Raw genomic sequence first — 19116 nt, 5'->3', positions numbered from 1 at the left:
CAGCTACAAAATTTCGAGGGTGATTTAGGCTGAATATCAGCCATCCTCACTCAGCCTTAGATTCTCAAACATAAAAGGTCATAATAGCCACTAACTTTTTAATTAGGATTAGATGAAACAGCATACACAAGGGCTTGCAGAGGATCTGGTGTGCAGGTACCATTTATTATGTGTGCTAGGAGACTATAAGAAAAATCTTATGGTTTCTTTTAAATACATGGATTCTGGGAGGATCAAACATATGGGCAAGTGTTTTGTAAACATTAAAGCCCTACGTAGATGTCAGTTAAATTAATCTCCAAACTCTGATTTGTAGACTGCCATCCCAGGGCTCCACCAATTCCAACAGGGCTTTCAATGTTATTCAAATTCACTTGCTCTCTGTGTAAGCAAACCACTTCCTGTATCTCTTCTTACCCTCCCTCCTTCTATAGTTCTAACACCATGCTGAGCACAGGGTAAATTCCCAACATACATCTGGAAACTGACTAACAGATTAGGATTAACTGACTATCTTATCACTAATAGAAATGAAAATTCCTAATGAGGGTATAGTAGAATTTCATCTTTTTTTCCTACCCCCAAAAAATCCTTATAATAAAGTGTTGAGTAACAAAGTTCACAATTATTTATGGTTCTACTTTCAAGTTGATAGCAAACAGTTATGTTTGGATGTTTTGAACACCTTCTGATTCTCACAAAAATAATAACAAGTGGCTTGTGAACACTACCAATAGTCAAAATTTATAGTCATAACCTACCACGTAGGTGGTAAATTGAAGGCAGGAGTCATTTCAAAGTTGAAATACTCCAATATCAAAATACATTCTTGTATGTGTGATTCGGCCTAAAATGCATTAATGCCCCATTTATCCTTGGGGACTGAGGTATTTCGCACAAGCAACTTTTCAGATAGTTCATGTCTTTACATAACCTGGCTTCTATCTTAATTTCAGAATGGGACCTTTCTACAGTTAAGTTTGGTAACTGGGAGAGACTTGAAAGAAGCTTCAGCAGTTACCCACTCTGCCCTCAGCTCAATGTGAAATGACGTCTACAGTTTCCCCAAAATAGATATGTTTTTATGTACTGAACACTGTGAATTATATTTCTTTATCTCCTCTGGCTTACAGAACTCTTAGAACCCATATCTGTGGCCCAATTTTAGCAAATATGCTAGACTCCCAGGGTGTGCAGTCATAAACCAGTTCACCTCAGTTTCACTTATTTTGTTTATCTCCTCCGTATTATTTCCTCACTTTTGAATCCTCTTAGACGTTGTGGTTGTTCTCTTCTTTTTGAAAAATACAGGATCTGCATATAAATAAGGATATAAATGACTTCCCTTCCCTACCATCTAATGCTGCTTGATGTGCAGCAGTCTCATTTCATCATGGTTTTCCTGCATCACCTCACTCATCAACAGTGCTCGGCATAGCCTGTCTCTAGTATTTTAGACATTACTTTTTCTTTAATGATTTTATTATGACAAAAGGCATTATCAGTTATAAAATTTTGAAAAATACAGAGATTCAGAAAGGGAAAGATAAAGACCTATCTCCCCAGTTTAACTACTGTTCCCTTCTCCCCTTCTTCCAGTTGTCTCTTCCTCCTAGAGCCATTCCCCTGACCTTGGATAGCAAGTTAGTGTAGAATGTTATAGAATACACACACACACACACACACACACACACACAATCAGTGTGTGCACATATGTAAGTATGTGTACTTGTAGCCTTTTTTCTCTTGTCACATTTTAAAAGTCAATTATTGCCCTAGTGGTATCAGCAAGATGGTGGAACAGGAGCTCTCCCAGTCATATTCTCCCTCAGCAACAATAATTTGGCAGCCATTCACGACAGAAGTGCTTTTGTGGGAGCTCTGGGATTCAGCCTCAGGCTGGGAGCAGCCCTGCTCTCCAAGACAACTGGCAGGAGTCACACCCATCTGAACTCCTGGCTATTGGCCCACTGAGCTCAATCCTACTATGGATCCTGTAAAGGTCCTGTACCATGGTTCTTGCCCCTTTTGGCCATGGTCCAAGAATGGTCTTGCCATCCAGCCAAGGGACAGAAGACACAGTTGTCTGTGCCCTCCAGCAAGCCTACCGACTTCAATTCTACTGCAGTGCCTGAAATGGTCCTGTAACTTGGAATTAGACTCTCTCAGTCACAGACCAACGGCAGTCTTGGCCACCCAGTGACCCACCAGGAGACACATCCATCTTTGCCCCCAGAGGTAGGTCCATTGTCTATGTATCTTGAAGCAACCCTTTAGCCTGGCTCCAGTTACTTTAGGCTGCATTCCAGGAGTGGTTCTAGCTGCTCAGGGAACTAGAAAAAGATAAGCCCTTTCATGGTCATTAGGAAGGCCTAATGACCTTGATCCAATTTCAGATCTTGAAGCAGCCCTGTGACTCAGCTCCAGCCCCACTCTGCCCCAATCTGGGAGTACTCCTGCCCACTCATAAACCCAGCAGGAGGCATGCTTATCTGTGTCCCTATAGCAGCCCTGTGACTTGACTCCAGCCCTTATCAACAAATCAAAAGGAAGGCAGAAAGAGAGGAAAAAAGGAGCAAATGAACTACAAATGAGTCAGAAAACAATTAACAAAATGGCAATAGTAAGTCCTTACCTATAATTGCCTTGAATGTAAATGGATTAAATTTTCCAATCAACCAACATAGAATAGTTGAAGAGATTAAAATAAAATCCAACAATATACTCCCTACAAGAGACTCACTTAGCTTTAAAGACACACATAAGATGAAAGTGAAGGGATAGAAAAAGATATTCTATGGAAATAGTAATCAAAAGAGATTAATGGTGGCTATCCTTATAACAGGCAGATAGACTGTCAAAACCTGTCAAGAAACAAAGGTCACCATATACCTTGATAAAGGGGTCAATTCATCAAGAGAATATAAAAATAGATATATATATATATATAAACATATACATATACACACACTATATTATACCCAACACTGTAGTACTTACATATATAAAACAGATCTGAAGGGATGGACAGGGATAGTACCATAATAGTAAGAGACATCAAACCCCACCTTCACAATGAATAGACCATCCAGACAAAAAATCAGTAAGGAACCAGTGGTCTTGAATAACACTATAGACCAAATGTATCTAACACACACAAAGAGAACAATCCACTCAACAGCAGCAGAATACAGATTCTTCTCAAGTACTCATAAAACACTGTCCAGGATAGATCAAAGGCTGGGCCACAAAACACTCTTAAGAAATTTAAGAAGATGAAAATCATATCAAGTATCTTTTCCGACCACAATGATATGAAACTAGAAATCAATAACAGACAAGATAAAAGGAATTGAATAAGAAACAAATAAATGGAAAGATATCCCAAGTTCATGGATTAGAAGAAATAATATTGTTAAAATTTCCAACTACCTAAAGCAATCTACAAATTCAATGGAATCCTTATCAAGATTCCAATGGCATTTTTGACAGAAATAGAAAAAAAAAAATCCTAAAATCTGTATGGAACCAAAAGACTCCAAATAACAAAAGCAATCTTAAGAAAGAGGAACAAAATTGGAAGCATCACACTTCCTGAGTTCAAACAATATTACAAAGCTATATAATCAAAACAGTATGGTACTAACATAAAAACAGACACACAGGCCAATGAAGCAGAGTAGAGTGCCCATAAATAAGCCTACTCATACATTAATAGTTAATCTTTGCAAAAGATCACCAAGAACACACAATTTGGAAGATAATCTCTTCAATAAATGATGCAAAGTAAAATGGATATTCACATGCAAAAGGAAAAACTGGACCCTTACTTTAGATGACTCACAAAAATTAACTCTAAATAGATTTAAATGTAAGCCCTGAAACCATAAAACTCCTAGAAGAAAACATGGGAAAAGCTCCTTAAATTGGTCAAGGACAAAAGCAAAGGCAACTAAAGCAAAAATAAACAAATGGCACTACATCAAATTAAAAAGCTTCTTCTGGAGGGAGGGTATAGCTCAGTGGTAGAGTGCATGCCTTGCATGCACAAGGTCCTGGGTTCAATCCCCAGTACCTCCATTAAAATAATTAAATAAAAACCTAACTACCTCCTCCACCAAAAAAAATTTTTTAAAAAAGGGGGGGTAGGGGGGGCTTTTTCACAACAAAGGAAACAATGAACAAAATGAAAAGGCAACCTGTCAGGTAGGAGAAAACATTTGCAAACCATATTGCTGGTGAAAGGTTAACATCCAAAATATATAAAGAACTCATACAACTAAAGAGCAGAAACAAAAACAAACCAACAAAACCCCAAATAACCCAATTTTTTAAACAAAAAGGGACAAAAGGCCTGAATAGACTTTTTTTCAAAGAAGATATATAAATGGCCAACAGGTGTATGTGAAGGTGCCTAACATCACTAACCATCAGCGAAACATAAATCAAAGCCAAAATGAGTTATTACTTCACACCTATTAGTAATGACTATCATAAAAAGAGGTAAGTATTGAGGAGAGTGTGAAGAAAAGAGAATCTTTGTGCACTATTGGTGGGAATATAAATTAGTATAGCCAAAACAGTATGGAGTTTCCTCAAAAAGTTAAAAATAAAACTGCCATATTATCCAGCAATCCCACTTCTGGGTATTTATCTAAAGGAAATGAAACCAGGATCTCAAACTAGAACATACCATCATGTTCACTGCAACATTATTCACAATGGCTAAGATGTAAAAACAATCTTAGGACATAGATGAACAGATAAGAGGTGAATGAATGAAGAAAATGTGTATACACACAATGGAATATTATTGAGCCATTAAAAAGGAAATTTTGCATTTGTAACAACATGGATGAACCTGGAGAACATTATACTAAGAGAAATTAACTAGATACAGACAAATACTGCATGATCTCACCCATATGTGGAATCTAAAAAAAGTCAAACTCATAGAGAGAATGGTGGTTGCCAGAAGCTAGGGGGTTGGAGAAATGGGGAGATGCTGGTCAGGGTACAAACTTTCAATTATAACATGAATAAGTTCTGAGAATCTAATGTACGGCATGATGACTAAAGTTAACAATATCATATTATAAATTTGAAATTTGCTAAGAGTAAATCTTATTTCTTCTCACCATTAAAAAAGTGTGGTTACTATGTGAGGTGTTAATTAGCTTGTTTGTAGTAATTACTTCACAATATATACGTATAGTAAATCGAGTTGTACACACTAAACATATGCAATTTTGTCAATTATACCTCAGTAAAAAGGTCAATTATCTTTATAGGAGGAAAGGTCAATTACTATTCCACTGTAGATATACACTGTAATTTATTTACCCAAACTCCAATTAATAGATTTTTTTTTTTGGTTTGAGAATATAGAATTATGCTACAAAGTCATTTTTGTATGTTTGTCTTTATCTGCTTAAACAATTCCCTAGGGCAGATTTTTTTCTTTTCCTTCTAACTTTAATTTAATGGTTCTAATTTGCTACCTGACAAGAACTTGAAGAATCAAGCTGATTAGAATGCCATGTAAAATGATAAATGTGCTTTAAGTGAGGGCTAAGGATCTCTCCATTAGTAAAATTCATGAGTTTTAGATTCTAATCTTCATGAAATCTATCCCTTCCCAACCCCAAATTTGACTTTTTCTGAATTCACTTCTCTTCTGGAATGTTGTGATTATTAGCTTACCATCACTTCCAAACATTTATTGAACACCAACAGCTGGTGGGAAATCTGCTCCCCTGGGGATGTGAAAAGGAGTAAGACTGGTTTTTAGAGGAGAGCAAAACTTTTAAAATGATAATTTAATTATATCCCTAATTTCAGAAAATAATTTACAGTTCCTTTTTAAAAAATCTTTAAGAACAATTTGATTTTTTTAAACATCTGCAGAATATGTATAAATAGAGACACTTTTAACTATATGCTTTTTTTTTTTTTTTTGGAGGGGGGACAAAGTAGTTAGGTTTATTTGTTTTTAGAGGAGGTACTGGGGATTAAACCCAGGATCTTGTGCATGCTAGGCATGCACTCTACCACTTGAGCGATACCCTCCCCCCATATTCAATTTTTTATATTATGCAACAGGACTTATTGTAATGATATAAAAACACTTAAAACAATAACATATGATTTTAAACATTATGTAAACTTAGTATGGCTGAACTCGTATTTCAGTCTGATAACATGTCTTATAAACAGTTTTATCTACTTACATTTATTGAGACTATTGATGTATTTGGATTTGTTCATACAACTTTACTTTGTGCCTTTTCTATACCTTACTATACACTTTTTGTTTCCTCTTCCTGTCCCTTCCTACTTATTGGATTGTCACTGCGGTTGAATGAATTACTGTTTCCAATTTTTCACTCTCTTGTTACAGCATTGTATATACGCACCTTTGACATGACCTCATGGTGGCTGGCTTTGGGCTGGAGCGTGTGACTCACATTAGCCAATGAGATGTTTGAAGATAAAATGCAAGCAGGGGCCTGAAATGAAATGTACTTGCACAGCTGCTTTTGAACTCTGGCTTGTCCTGGATAAGACTTATATTAATTTTAGACTGGGTTTCTTGCACCACCCTGGTAATATATATCAGAATCCCCCTCACTGCATTTTTAAGCCTGGAATTTGAGTTTACTTGATGATGATTTTTCTCTCATCCAAGAACTCATACAGACAAAAGTGTCCAAATAGCTCACCTGAGTCAATGGAAAGGTTTTTCATATTTGTTTTGTTTTGTTTAAGCTTTGTTTCATAGTGGGAACAACATTCAAGCTTTATGTATGCAGCTGGATGTCAGTTACCTTGTTTTAAGCAAGTCTGAGGCCATACCTTCTAACCCAGCATGACTTTTCCCTTCTTTTCATTAGAATGACTGTGCATTTAAACACTTTTTGGATATCTACCAAACATTTTTAACTATATGAAACAGAGGGAGGGGTCAAGGCCTCATTAGATTAGTTTGATATTTACCCACACTCCCTGCTCTCCTGACATTCTTTTGGAGGGGGCAGGGGGAATTCGGGGGTGGGGGGCTGACTACTAATTAGGAGACAGTAATAAAAAAAAAAAGTATATAACAATTTTGGGCAGTGAAAAGTACTACAAAAAATAGGGTAAAGGGTTACAAATTGAAGGATCAGGGCACAATTTTAGATTGGAGGTTTAGATAAGGAAGATAAGATGACTTTGAGTAGAGACCTAAATGAAGTGAGGCAGTAAGTCAAAGAGATTTCTAAGAAGAGTTAGAAGAAAAAACAAAGTCTGGCATTTTGAAAAATAGACGAGAAGCTAGTGTACAGAGGCTGTAGGTAAGAAGGAAAGTGCAGGAGCAGGGGGCAGCAGGGCCAGATGTGGCAGGACTTTGGAAACACCGTAAGGAGTTAGGATTCTGTTCTAAGTATAACACGAAGACACTGGAAAGAGTTAGCAAAAAAGGTGATACAACCTGACTTGTTATTTTAAAGTATCACTGACAGTAAATGGAAAATAGATCATTGTGGGGAGGGAATGTGGTGTAAGAGTGGAAGCGAGGAGGCCAACTGGGGATCCAGAGGAAATGAAAATAAGGTAGTTGGGTCTAAGGTGTTAGCCACGCATAAGTAAAAATTGGTAAAATTGTGCATGTATTTTGAGGATTGAGCCAAAAGTTTTTACTAATGGATGGATTGTAGGTTACAGGAGATGTGAGGAAAGATGAGATAGTGATGCTCAGGATCATGAAGGGAAAGAATGAGTGAGGAGCGAACCTGGGGGTAAATTATGAGTCAAAGTTTCTCTTTTGGACATTTTCTAGGCAATTATATTTTACAGTTCTGTACTAATATTAGTATTGATTTGAAAAACACTTTTACAAATATAATCTTAGAGCAAAAGCCCTGTTTCTGTTGTTTTCTTCACGCTGGAGGCTGGTTTTAATTAGAACAAAGGAAGAAGCTGGGTGGCAATGCAGCTCATGTCCCACTTTTCTCTAACCACAAAAACCAGAGTGTGACATCTTAAATATGCTTGATGCTTACTTTTCGTGTTGGTTTGATCCCTTCCCGACCTGGTCTATGAAGTACTATGCAGTACAATTATCGTAATGTTTAACAATACTCAAGTCAGTATAAAGTTATAAAGATTACACAATTGATTGGACTCTGCCAGATTCAGCTATATTTGTGTTTAATAATATCTACTTTATAGATAGCCTAGAAAAAATCCTTCTGTATCATTTGTTGTTTAAATTATTGAGATTTTAGTTTCTTACTTTACTTTTTTTTACATTTATCAATTAATAATTTGTTATTATTAACAAACTATTGTTCATATAGCCTTAGCTTCTGGCATCAACTTGTAATCTTTTTGCTTTTAATTAGAATAATTTTATTTTCTTGAAATAATAAAATATTTTTATTTAAGGTGGATTAAATGTAATACTCACAAAATAAAGAAAATCATCAAAAAATATCCATAGAAATGGATGTTTAATTTGAAATCCTTTACTCAGAGGTGCAAAAACCAACAAAATATTTCTTGACAGCCAGAAAGTATGTTTCCACAGGTGATCTACAGGCACCATGATGTATGCATCCACGAAATTAATACCTGCTTTTGGATAATAACAGACAAGATACTAGTAGCTGACCTTTGATCTCAGAACTGCTAAACAATCTTTTGAAGCGTTAATTTTTTAAAACTTCTCCTTTGTATAATCAATTCTAACTTCAACTTGATATGTGTAACTGCCAATTAGATCATGTGGACTCTGAATTTTAAAGAGGCCTGGAGGGCAGGGTATAGCTCAAGTGGCAGAGCACGTGCGTAGCATGCACTAGGTCCTGGGTTCAATCCCCAGTGCCTCCAGTAAAAAAAGAAAAGAAAAGAAAAGAAAAGAAAAGAAAAGAAAAGAAAAGAAAAGAAAAGAAAAGAAAAGAAAAGGAAAGGAAAGAAAAGAAAAGAAAAGAAAAAAAAAACTATAAAAAATAAAGAGGCCTGAAGAACACTTTCAAAAAAAATCAGAAAATTCAGTTCTTAATGCTCTTCATTCTTAGGGAACAAAATGTAACCTAGAAAGCATAAGTTCTACATTTCTTTAAAAGGTTCAGGGACACTGCCTCATCATACACATCCTATCAGTTAACAGGTATTAATGCATAATATGAAAAATATAATTCAGTGGTGGTTTTCACATATGAAAAATAAGGACCTCTTAGTAAAGTCATCCTAGCAGAAGTGGTATGGTCAATCTGATAAAAGAAGGTAACTCTACGATGAATAATGCTGTGGTCCAGGTAAGTAGTAAGACATGTTATTTTTATGGCAGAATGGCCGGTTTTTATTAAGTTCTTAGCTATATGCCAAGTGCTAAAGATATAGAGCTAGAAATAGAAATGTATCGCCAGATTTGAAGTACTTCAATATCAAAAAACATGTGCATATGAATAGTACACTGCATACTTGGACAAAGTCACCAAAATGACCAACAAGAAGACATATTCTAGTCAAATTTAAAATGAGAGAAACAAACAAACAAACAAACTTGGGAATCTAGGCAAAAACTCCAAGGCATTTATAGAGAAGAAAAGAGTCAGACCGAAATCAAAGTTTTGACAACAATGCTAATGGCAAAAGACAACTGAAGAAAAGAGAATGGCAGCTAATGATTTTAGAGCAAGCAAATAACTCTGAAATATGAAGAGGCAGACCAACTGCTGTCTGCCTGTGGGAACTAAGGGAATAGTCCAAGCAGCTCCTCCTGAGGCATCACCTTCAGGCAGCCAAACTAACTTAAAGAAACAATTTACATAAGGCTAGTGACGAACATTAAATATATCATTTACAACTCAGACAACAAAAAGACAAACAACCTAATTAAAAATGGTCAAAGACACTTCTCCAAAGATACACAAATGGCCCACAAGCATATGAAAAGATGCTCACCATCAATAGTCATTAGGGAAATGCAGATCAAAACCATAATGAGATACATTTCATACTCAATAGAATCACTATAATAACTTTTTAAAAAAGATAGTAACAAGTGTTAGTGAGCATGGAGATGCTGCTGGCAAAAATGTAAAGTGATGCAACCACTGTGGAACAGTCTGACTATTCCTCAAAAGCTAAACATAGAATTACCTTATAACCCAAGATTTGACCCAGAAGAATTGAAAACAATCACTCAAATACTTGGATGCAAATGCCCAGAGCAGCACTACTTATAATAATCAAAAGGTGGAAACAACCCCCAATGTCCATCAATGGGTGAATGGTTAAACAAAATGTGGTACATAGATATGATGGAATATTATTTAGTCATTAAAAGGATTGAAGCATTGATATATGCTATGGTATGGATGAACCTCGAAAACATTATACTAAGTGAAAGAAATCAGACACAAAAGGCCAGATATTATATGATTTATTTATTTGAAATATCTAGAATGAGTAATCAGAAAGCAAATTGGTGCTTGCCAGGTGCTAGGGGGAGGTGGGAATGAGAACTGACTGCCTAATAGGTATGGGGTTTTTCTTTTCAAGCAATGAAAATGTTTGGAACCTGATAGAGATGGTGGTTAAAGAACACTATAAATGTACTAAATACTGCTGAATTTAATGCTTTAAAATGGTAATTTTTATGCTGTGAATTTCATCTCAAAAAGTAAAAATGAAATTAAAAAAAGACATATTCATACATAGAACTAAGACTAAACGATAAGTACAGGGTAGAATGTACAGTGAGTGGTGTAGGTACAGGACAGTATTGAAAATGGATGTAATCAAGGAAATTATAGAAATGTAGAATGAGCTTACTAATTCTTTTATTCATTAATGGCAAAATATTTACTTCGAGTCAGATGTGGGAGTTAATGAGCAGAGAGAAGAGATCTGATATTACTCATAGCAGGAAAACAAGAGAATAAAACAAAACATAAATAAAGCAAAGGGTTCATAAAGTCAGGACCCAGTCTAGCCCAAGAGCTTACTCAGGGCTAGACTGACATGTTCACCATGCTGGGCTGGGACCAGCCAGTCACTTCCTGCATAGCCAGGAACCAAAGGTGGGTTCTTTGTCTAGGCCAGTGCTGGTGGGTCTTGGAGAAATAGCTGATGCCAGGGCTGAAGCAGAGAAAGTACAAGATGAGCCTCTTCTGCACCAAGAAGAAAAGAAGTGCTCAAAGAATGATGGAGATATGTCAGAGTGACACAGGAGTCTAAAGGGTTACCACTGAGACAATCTAAAGAACAAAATAAACAATGATAGTAATAGATTATAAACCATTAAATAACTTAACATAGGAAGCCATGAGTCAATAATGATATAAATAAATACATAAGTTACAAAGAAGGAAACTGTACTTTATAGCAGAATGCCAACACAGAAGGAATGAAGGAATTAACACGTCACCATTTGGCAACCATCTTAGCAATAACTAATTAAGACAAGGGTAATCAGTGCTAAAACTAAAGGTGAAATTTGATGAAGATCAAGGTATTCATAAGATTTTAAAAGATCTCCCAAAATACTAATTACTAATTTACATAAAACTCTGATTGCCAGACTGCACAGAAGAGAAATAAGGCAGATACCGTATTAGCCAAGTGGAGAAAATGATCACCAGAAGTGAGACATAAAGATATCACGTGGCTCCTGATGCAGAGAACACGGCATTGCTTTGGTGGTATTCAAGCCAAAAAAGAGCATAACCTAAATCTAATCATGAGAAAACATCAGACAAACCCAAACTGAGAGATACTCTACAAAGTATCCTGTATTCTTAAAAAAAATGTCAAGGTCATGAAAAAGGGAAGACTGGTCACTTTCCAAACTGAGAAATTAAAGAGAGGGTTAAATGTAATATGCAGTCCTTAACTGGATCTTGGAGGATACTATTGGGACTAACAGCCAAGCATGAATAGAGCTTGTGAGTGAGATGATGGAATTCAATGAGAATTTTGTGATTTTGATGACTATTCTGTGGTTATAAAGGAGTATGGTCTAGTTTTTAGGAGAAAGTCACTGAAATAATAAGGGGTAATGGGACAGCATGTCTGCTACTTAATCTCAAATGGTTCTGGAAAGCAATTTGTATTTATGTGTGTGTTATTATGCACTATAAAGTGGATGTACATATTATATATGTGCATGTATATATACATGTGTGTGCATATAATATATACATATAGAGAAAGAGAGGAGAGAGAAAGAAAGAGAAACATGATATATGCCTAATGCAGTAAAATTTCAACAAATGAAAAGCTAGGTGAAGATTATATGGAGTTCTTCAGACTTACTCTTGAAAGACTTCTGTACAATAGAAACTTCCCATTTACAACAGCAACAAAAAAAGATTATGCCATAATTCCTGGACCCTACTTGTTACCTATAATGAGAAAAGGATGCAGGCTGGAGAGGACAAACCTTGGGGCCAGTCTTCTTAAGTATATATTGTTTAATACATTGAATTTTGAAAATAGGTAAATTTTTACTAAATTATGAAGCAAAATTAAATTTTAAAAGGGTAGTTTCTGAAAATAGAAAATAAAATGAAAAATATGATCCTATATATGTATCTCGGTGATAGTTTAGCCACAGACAGGAGCTATTTCATGTGACTCTAAAACAGAATAATGTGACCTAGTATCTTTAAGGGAATGTATCATAAGGATAAAAGGAAGTGCAAACAAAACTTAACTCATTTCAGTAATCACATAGGTGGGCTAGGGCTGGAATTGTTGTTCTAAGTCTCTTTTGCATATAACGTGATATTCTATTATCTTCCTTGTTATTGAGAACAATATAATGTAGGTGAAAGGAGATCCATACATAAAACAGAAATAGTTAAGTAAAAACTCTACAGTCCTGATTTCAAACTGGAACAAGAAATGTAAACTCATGATATATTTTAATCTTTTTACAAAAACAGAGTATCGTAAGGTTAGAAACAACCAACTCCAGTAGCAATGAGCAGCACCCTGGAACCCAAGTTTTGGTCTTAAAAACACCATTTCCCACTAAAGAATCAAAGTTTCTTGGACAAACGGCTGATTCAGTGTTTACAACAGGAACTGTACAGAGTCTATGTACAAGGCTGAAGAGACCCCAGTCAAAAATCTATCATTGATTAGAATAACTACAATGGATTAAAACATGTCAAATGTCTAAATCCACGAGCTAGTAAGAGTAAGAATAATAGCAACGCATCACTCAACACTGAAAAATGCTAGACAACAAATTCATTATTTTGAAAGTCAGCAAATAAAGGGAAAAGAAGCAACCATTTCTATTGACCTTACTATTTAACTATTTCATTAGTTAAGCCAACAGTAGATGAAGGACAGGTTTTTCTTTAGAAGTATCTTGCTAGTAAGTATAAAAGTAATGACAGAATTGGAATATTCATTTTCAGTCCCTAATAAATTAGTGGAACCACTGAGCATCAGTGGCTACTTAACATCAAGAGACATAAGCAAAAGTTACGTAACTCCTGATGAAAGAACACTACACCCCGATGAAACAGACTTGCCAAAAGAAAATCAAACCCGATTCTGATCAAACCTCTATATCCAAGTAACATTTTACAGAAAATTCAGAGAACTGAGGAACATGTTAAACTACTCCACAGGGATGCCATCATTAAAATCCAGACGGTAGGAAACTCTAAGCCCAAAGGACCAGGCTTCTTCAACATTTATTTGTTACGTGGGGTAAAAAGAAAGAGGGTTGAAAGAGAAAATTACTGATTAAAAGAGACTGAAAAGACACATGAAAAATTGTACATTATGAACGTGTTAAGGAATAGTAGTTATATTTAAAACTAGCACATTGAAAACATGTTTATGAGACAATTGGGAATTTAAATATGTCTAGTTATTGGTGCTATTAGAGAATTATTATTAATTATTTTAATGAGATAAAGGCACAATAATTACATTTTAAAATAGTTTTATCTTTCAGAGATTCACACAGAAATACTTGTGGATGAAATGAGACAATGCTGGAATTTGCATCAAAACAATATTAAGAGAGGGGAAAGGACACAGCACATGGAGGAAATGAATGGCCGTGCATGGAAACTGCTGAAGGTGGGTGGGGAATACGTAAGGGTTCATTACACTACGGTGAACCTCTGCACATGTCTGCAATTTTTCATAATAAAAACTAAAAGCAATTTACAACTATTATAGTGAACTCAATTCAACTGCTATTAGTAATTTTGAGAAAGTATTTTTTATATAATGAAATGTACACATATAACACTTTAAAAGAATAAAACAGCTTAAGTTTTTAATAGATACATTCCATATTGCTAGTTAGTAGCCCTCTTTATCATCAATTCAAACATTCTCAGCTACTCAACTTTACATTTGACATTTTAATTTAACAGAAAGATTTTATGTTACAAGGCCAGAGAACGATGTCTCCAATAGCTGCACGTTTAAGAGGACACAATTATTTTTTAATACCTACAGTAAATGAAACACCAAAATACCCTGAATCGAGGCAAAGCTGCCCCTGACTTTAAAGAATTCCTTTCAGTTACCCTCTCTTGCCTTCTGAGATGGCCTGCACTTGGTCTATGGAGTGTGTGTCTATTTTTACTTTAAACCAAACACCCCACACCTCTTGGCCTCTCTCCCTCTCGCCTTTTGAGATGGCCCACATTCTGCTTATGGATTATCTCCTAAGCTGTTTTCCCTTCTGAGGTGTGTATCTCTCTAAATAAACTTGCTTTCACTTTACTATGCCTTGCTCTTGAATTCTTCCCTGCACGAGGCAAGAACCTATTCTCCAGCAACACCTTTGGAGCAGCCAGCCAGGAGGACTGGGCAGGTCTCAGCCTCTCGCCTCCTTTGCACTTGAGAGGGCCATCTCTCTGTCTGTCTCTCTCGCACACATCTCCTCTCTGCATCCCTGGCTCACTCTTACTTTTGCGCCTTACTTTACTGGAAATAGGGGGAAAAACATTTGCTAGGCATTTCCCCACCTTGTGGCTGGGTCTAGCGCTCATTATTGCCTACGCGCAAGGACTGTGAGGAAATGTTACGCGAGATTAGCAGGCATGCTCACAAGCGGCTAGGGACCTGAACCATGGGAGCCTCATTTAGACTGTAAGTTTTCAGTGTGGCTATGGTCACTGAGATTCCTTTGGGAGCTCCCTCATGCTGCAAGTGGTCTACGGGTGTACTCGGGTTTTGGGAGAAGGGACCATTCTGTGTCATGTGGTTGAGGCCATCGTTTCTGGGGCACCATCTTGCTGGGGCCACCATCTTTTGCCCTCACATGGTGTACGCATCTAGTCTGCCCCCTTCATGAATTGGGGTTCATCCATGACCTACCCTCACCTCACCCTGTCGAGGAAGGGCAGCTCAAGGCAGCGTGCACCAAAGCCAGGTCAAGCACATGGCCATACTCTTCAGATACATGTCTTAGAGGTGACCCTTGTCCATTGCTGCTAGGGTTGCCTCCCTGGGTTGCACGGCTGGGCGTATCCTCACAGGGGTGCCGGGTCCTCCATTACCCTAAGTGCAGACACGCTGCCTCCACCTTGTACTGCCATACTCACTCCTGCACGCAGCCCCATGTCTGCTGGATGGGGTACGTGTAGGAGGATGGGGTGCACCGAGGCCCAGTGGCACTGCCCACAAAAGGGAAGAGAGAAGAGAAGCTTTTACACATCACTTCCCTTAATGGCCAATGCCTGTTTTCAAAAACTGACCACCCTTTCTGAGAAGGGAAGTTGAGACCTAAACAGGTCCTGGAACTCTGAGGATGTCCATTCCAGAGGAATAGGCCCTGGAACACAAGGATTAATCACCGGCCAGAGAGTCCACAGAGAAATCTTCAGGAAGGTTGCTCATCTTGGGTACTGCAGACCCAGGAGAGGACAAGGGACCCCAGGACTCTGGCAGTCACTAGGACTTGCCATGTGGCGGGGTTACTACCCGATCACTCGCCAGGGTCGGTGGGACTAGGTGGATTGGGACGCCTGGAACTAGTCCTGTCTTATGGAGTCCCCATGGGACCTCCTAAGTTAGTGCTCCTTTCTGATGCAGGAGCATTTGCTCCCTGAAGGATCAATGGGAAACACCTCCCCCATCCCCAGGGACTCCTTGGGTGCACTCTGAGTCACTGGGACGTTTTTCTCTAGATTCTTTAAAACGAAAAAGCTCATCTTTTGTAATACAACCTGGAACCAATATAAACGAGGACGATGAGACCTGACCAGAAAATGGAATCCTCAACTACAACACCATCCTACAGTTAGATCTTATGTTTAGGACTTAATGACCCTAAGAGAGAACCCGGTACTGTGCAAGTCGTATGTCAGGAAACTTGCCAGCTGAGACCCATTCAGGCTATGCAAAAGCCCCCTCTAAAGGCATCTCTGGAGGGACACAAGCCCCAGACAGAAGACCTCAGCCCCAATATTATCACCATCTTTAGCCCCTCCCCCACCCTATAAGCCTCTATACCTTTCCACATCAGATGTGCAGCCAGAAGTTCTTTGCCCCTCCGGGAAGTTGCAGATTGTACACCGTTCTACCATCCTCTCTCTGCTCTGGGAAGCGTTGTGGCTGTCCACCTTCCCGCTCCTCCCTGGATTTCTCTCATGTGCTCCTCTCCTGACTTCCTGACTGTCTACTGATACCTGAGCCTCCTTGCCTGCTTGGCCAGCAGGTCGGGTGTTACCTCTCTTCCTTCTGTGAAGGGTCACCCCTCCTCAAAAACACAAAGACACACCCTGAGGGGAGAGTCTGCCTAGTATTGCTGCCTCTGCTTGGTGGTGCTCCAGCCCCACCCTTCAGCTCTATTTGCTTTTTTCTTTCACAGATAAAAGTAATCGAATTTATTTGACTCAGGGCCTAGGTCTCCCTCCTTCTCTGAAGGATTTAGGCCCCAGGGACTCTGGTCACTTTTTCTCCCCCTGGGTCACTGAATTACAACACCATCTTGCAGCTGGGCCTATTTTGTAAAAGAGAAGGTAAATGGGGGGAAGCCCCACACATCCAAATGCTCCTGCCCCTTTTCTAAGATCCAGGTCTAAAGCACTCCTGCTGGGTGTGCGTGGCTCACACCCATTCAAAGCACCTTTTTCCCCTACAGAAGCCTGACATTTTGTGACCCCTTGTGAGTACCCCTCCCTGAGCTCCACAGCCAGAAACTCCTACTCCCTCAACTCTGATCCTGTAAAGACTAGATTTGAAACACTTCGGAAGATCTTCAGGGCCATCCAGCCCTAACGCCCGTCTGGGCAGCTAGAGATCCCAGACCGCCGTGAATCAGCTCAGGGATCTGGCACTTGGAGCATTTAACTACAGAGTTAAGAGGCAAAAAGGACTCAGGGACAACAGCAAAAGGCACAACTTTTAGCGGCAGGCTAATCCCTGCACCACCTCAGGGTTATCCTTGCTTGTGAAGACCCATGTTGAAGACAGGATCCAGGACACCCGGTCGGAGCCACTGTCTCACTGAGAAGGGAACTGTTCTAAGTCCGGCCAGGAAGGCCACTGGAAGTCCAACTCTCTCTGCAAGGGGAAAGTCCACCCCTGCCCGACGTGAAACCAAGAAGGCCACTGGAGGTGGGACTTCTCTCGTCCCGAAGTGGGCTTGCAGCTCCCAAGCCAGTGATGACCAAGAGGACCGAAGACTGACAGGCCCAGGACCCTTCCTGGCTCCCAAAGGACAGCTGGTCATTTCTCCAGAGGAGCCTCAGGTAACCCGTGACATGGCAGGTAGGAAAGTTGTTTTCTTATTAGATACGGGGGCTGCCTAGTCTCTTCTGACTGGTTTCCCTGGACCCTTGTCCTCTCAATCCTGTACAATAACAGGGATTGATGGAAAGCCTCAAAACGAAGTGATTCACCACTCCCCTCCCCTTAGCTGCCTGCTAGAAAATTTTACCTCTGCACATCAGTTTCTGCTCATGCCTGAGTATCCTGTCCCCTTGTTGGGAAGGGACTTGCTCTCTAAATTCCAGACAATAGTCCAGTTCAGAGACCCTTAATAGGGAAAGCACCCACCAAGGAAAACGACTGCTCTTGGCCATGGGAGCCTGCCTCAGTCTCAAGCCAGAGGTGGTCTCCCGTCCACCCCAGTGACCCCTGCTGTCTGGGACACTGAGGTCCCTGGCAGAGCTACTACTGTCAGGCTCCCTTTAGAAATGAGAACACCTGAGGCTACAGGCAAGCCTCTTCACATCAAACGCTGAACTGAGGTCCATAATTAGAGAATTTCTCAAACCCAGTAAGGATCTTCCAAAGTGTTTCAAATCTAGTCTTTATAGGACCAGAGGTGTGGCTCCAGAAATAATTGAAAGCCCCCCAATCTTCTTACCACTCTCTAAACCTCCCCTACTTATCTTAAGAAACTTGTGAGTATCAAAACAACAACAACATCAACAAAAAATCTTTTTCTGGCTTTAAGAGCACAAAGTCATCCTAGAAGGAACTTGCCTTTCTCAAGCCTTTGAGATGCATATGTTTTACCAGGTCTTCTCCAGGAACTCTTATCTCCTCATCTTTTTAGGATGCAAATTTCAAGAAAGGGGATAAGTAACTTGGAGCTTGACTTGTTGAGGATAAATATAAATTTTGTGTTCTTTCCATAAATATTATTTAAAAGGGTTTAGCTACCTAGACATGTGACTTTGATTTCTTCCATCTGCCAGAAACTCAGTTTAAATCCAACCTCTTGTAACTGATTAGTCTTACATTGTTGAACACGATTCATGGCTAAAATTTTGAAATGGGAACTATGAGGTCTCTGTGTTTGTGTGTTTGTACGTATTTACGTGTCTGTTGTAGATATGTGGTATTGCTAAAATTAATTTGTAAAAGAGCATTAATTGGCTAAAAGAAATTAAGCGCTTATGTAAATATTTCAGAAATGTAAAAGAAACTGGCCAAAATTAATTTCAGGCCCGTGTGATTTGGAAAATATTCAGTACTGAATTGATAACTAGTATTAAAGCTAGCTTAAGCTTGTCAGTTTGATTAAAATAGACATGTCTTTAGAGTCATTAATGTTACGTATAATACTTCTGTTGTATTTAGGAAGGAATGTAAAATTAAAGCTACAAAATGAATAAGGGAAACATTTCAGGA

At 38.6% G+C, this 19116-nt stretch overlaps 1 protein-coding gene and 1 non-coding gene across 6 annotated transcripts in view; one reads left to right on the top strand and one right to left on the bottom strand.

The window, feature by feature from the left end:
- The window catches only part of GULP1 (GULP PTB domain containing engulfment adaptor 1), a 228981-nt gene that overhangs the window by 109386 nt on the left and 100479 nt on the right, over positions 1-19116 (bottom strand). The gene's annotated exons all lie outside the window — the stretch shown is intronic.
- TRNAA-UGC (transfer RNA alanine (anticodon UGC)) lies at positions 4008-4080 on the top strand. The gene has a single exon. It is a non-coding gene; the product is annotated as a tRNA-Ala (tRNA).

The sequence above is a fragment of the Camelus bactrianus genome, chromosome 5 (assembly GCF_048773025.1).
Source record: "Camelus bactrianus isolate YW-2024 breed Bactrian camel chromosome 5, ASM4877302v1, whole genome shotgun sequence".
NCBI classification, from domain to species: domain Eukaryota; kingdom Metazoa; phylum Chordata; class Mammalia; order Artiodactyla; family Camelidae; genus Camelus; species Camelus bactrianus.
This window is presented reverse-complemented; position numbering and strand designations above follow the sequence as displayed.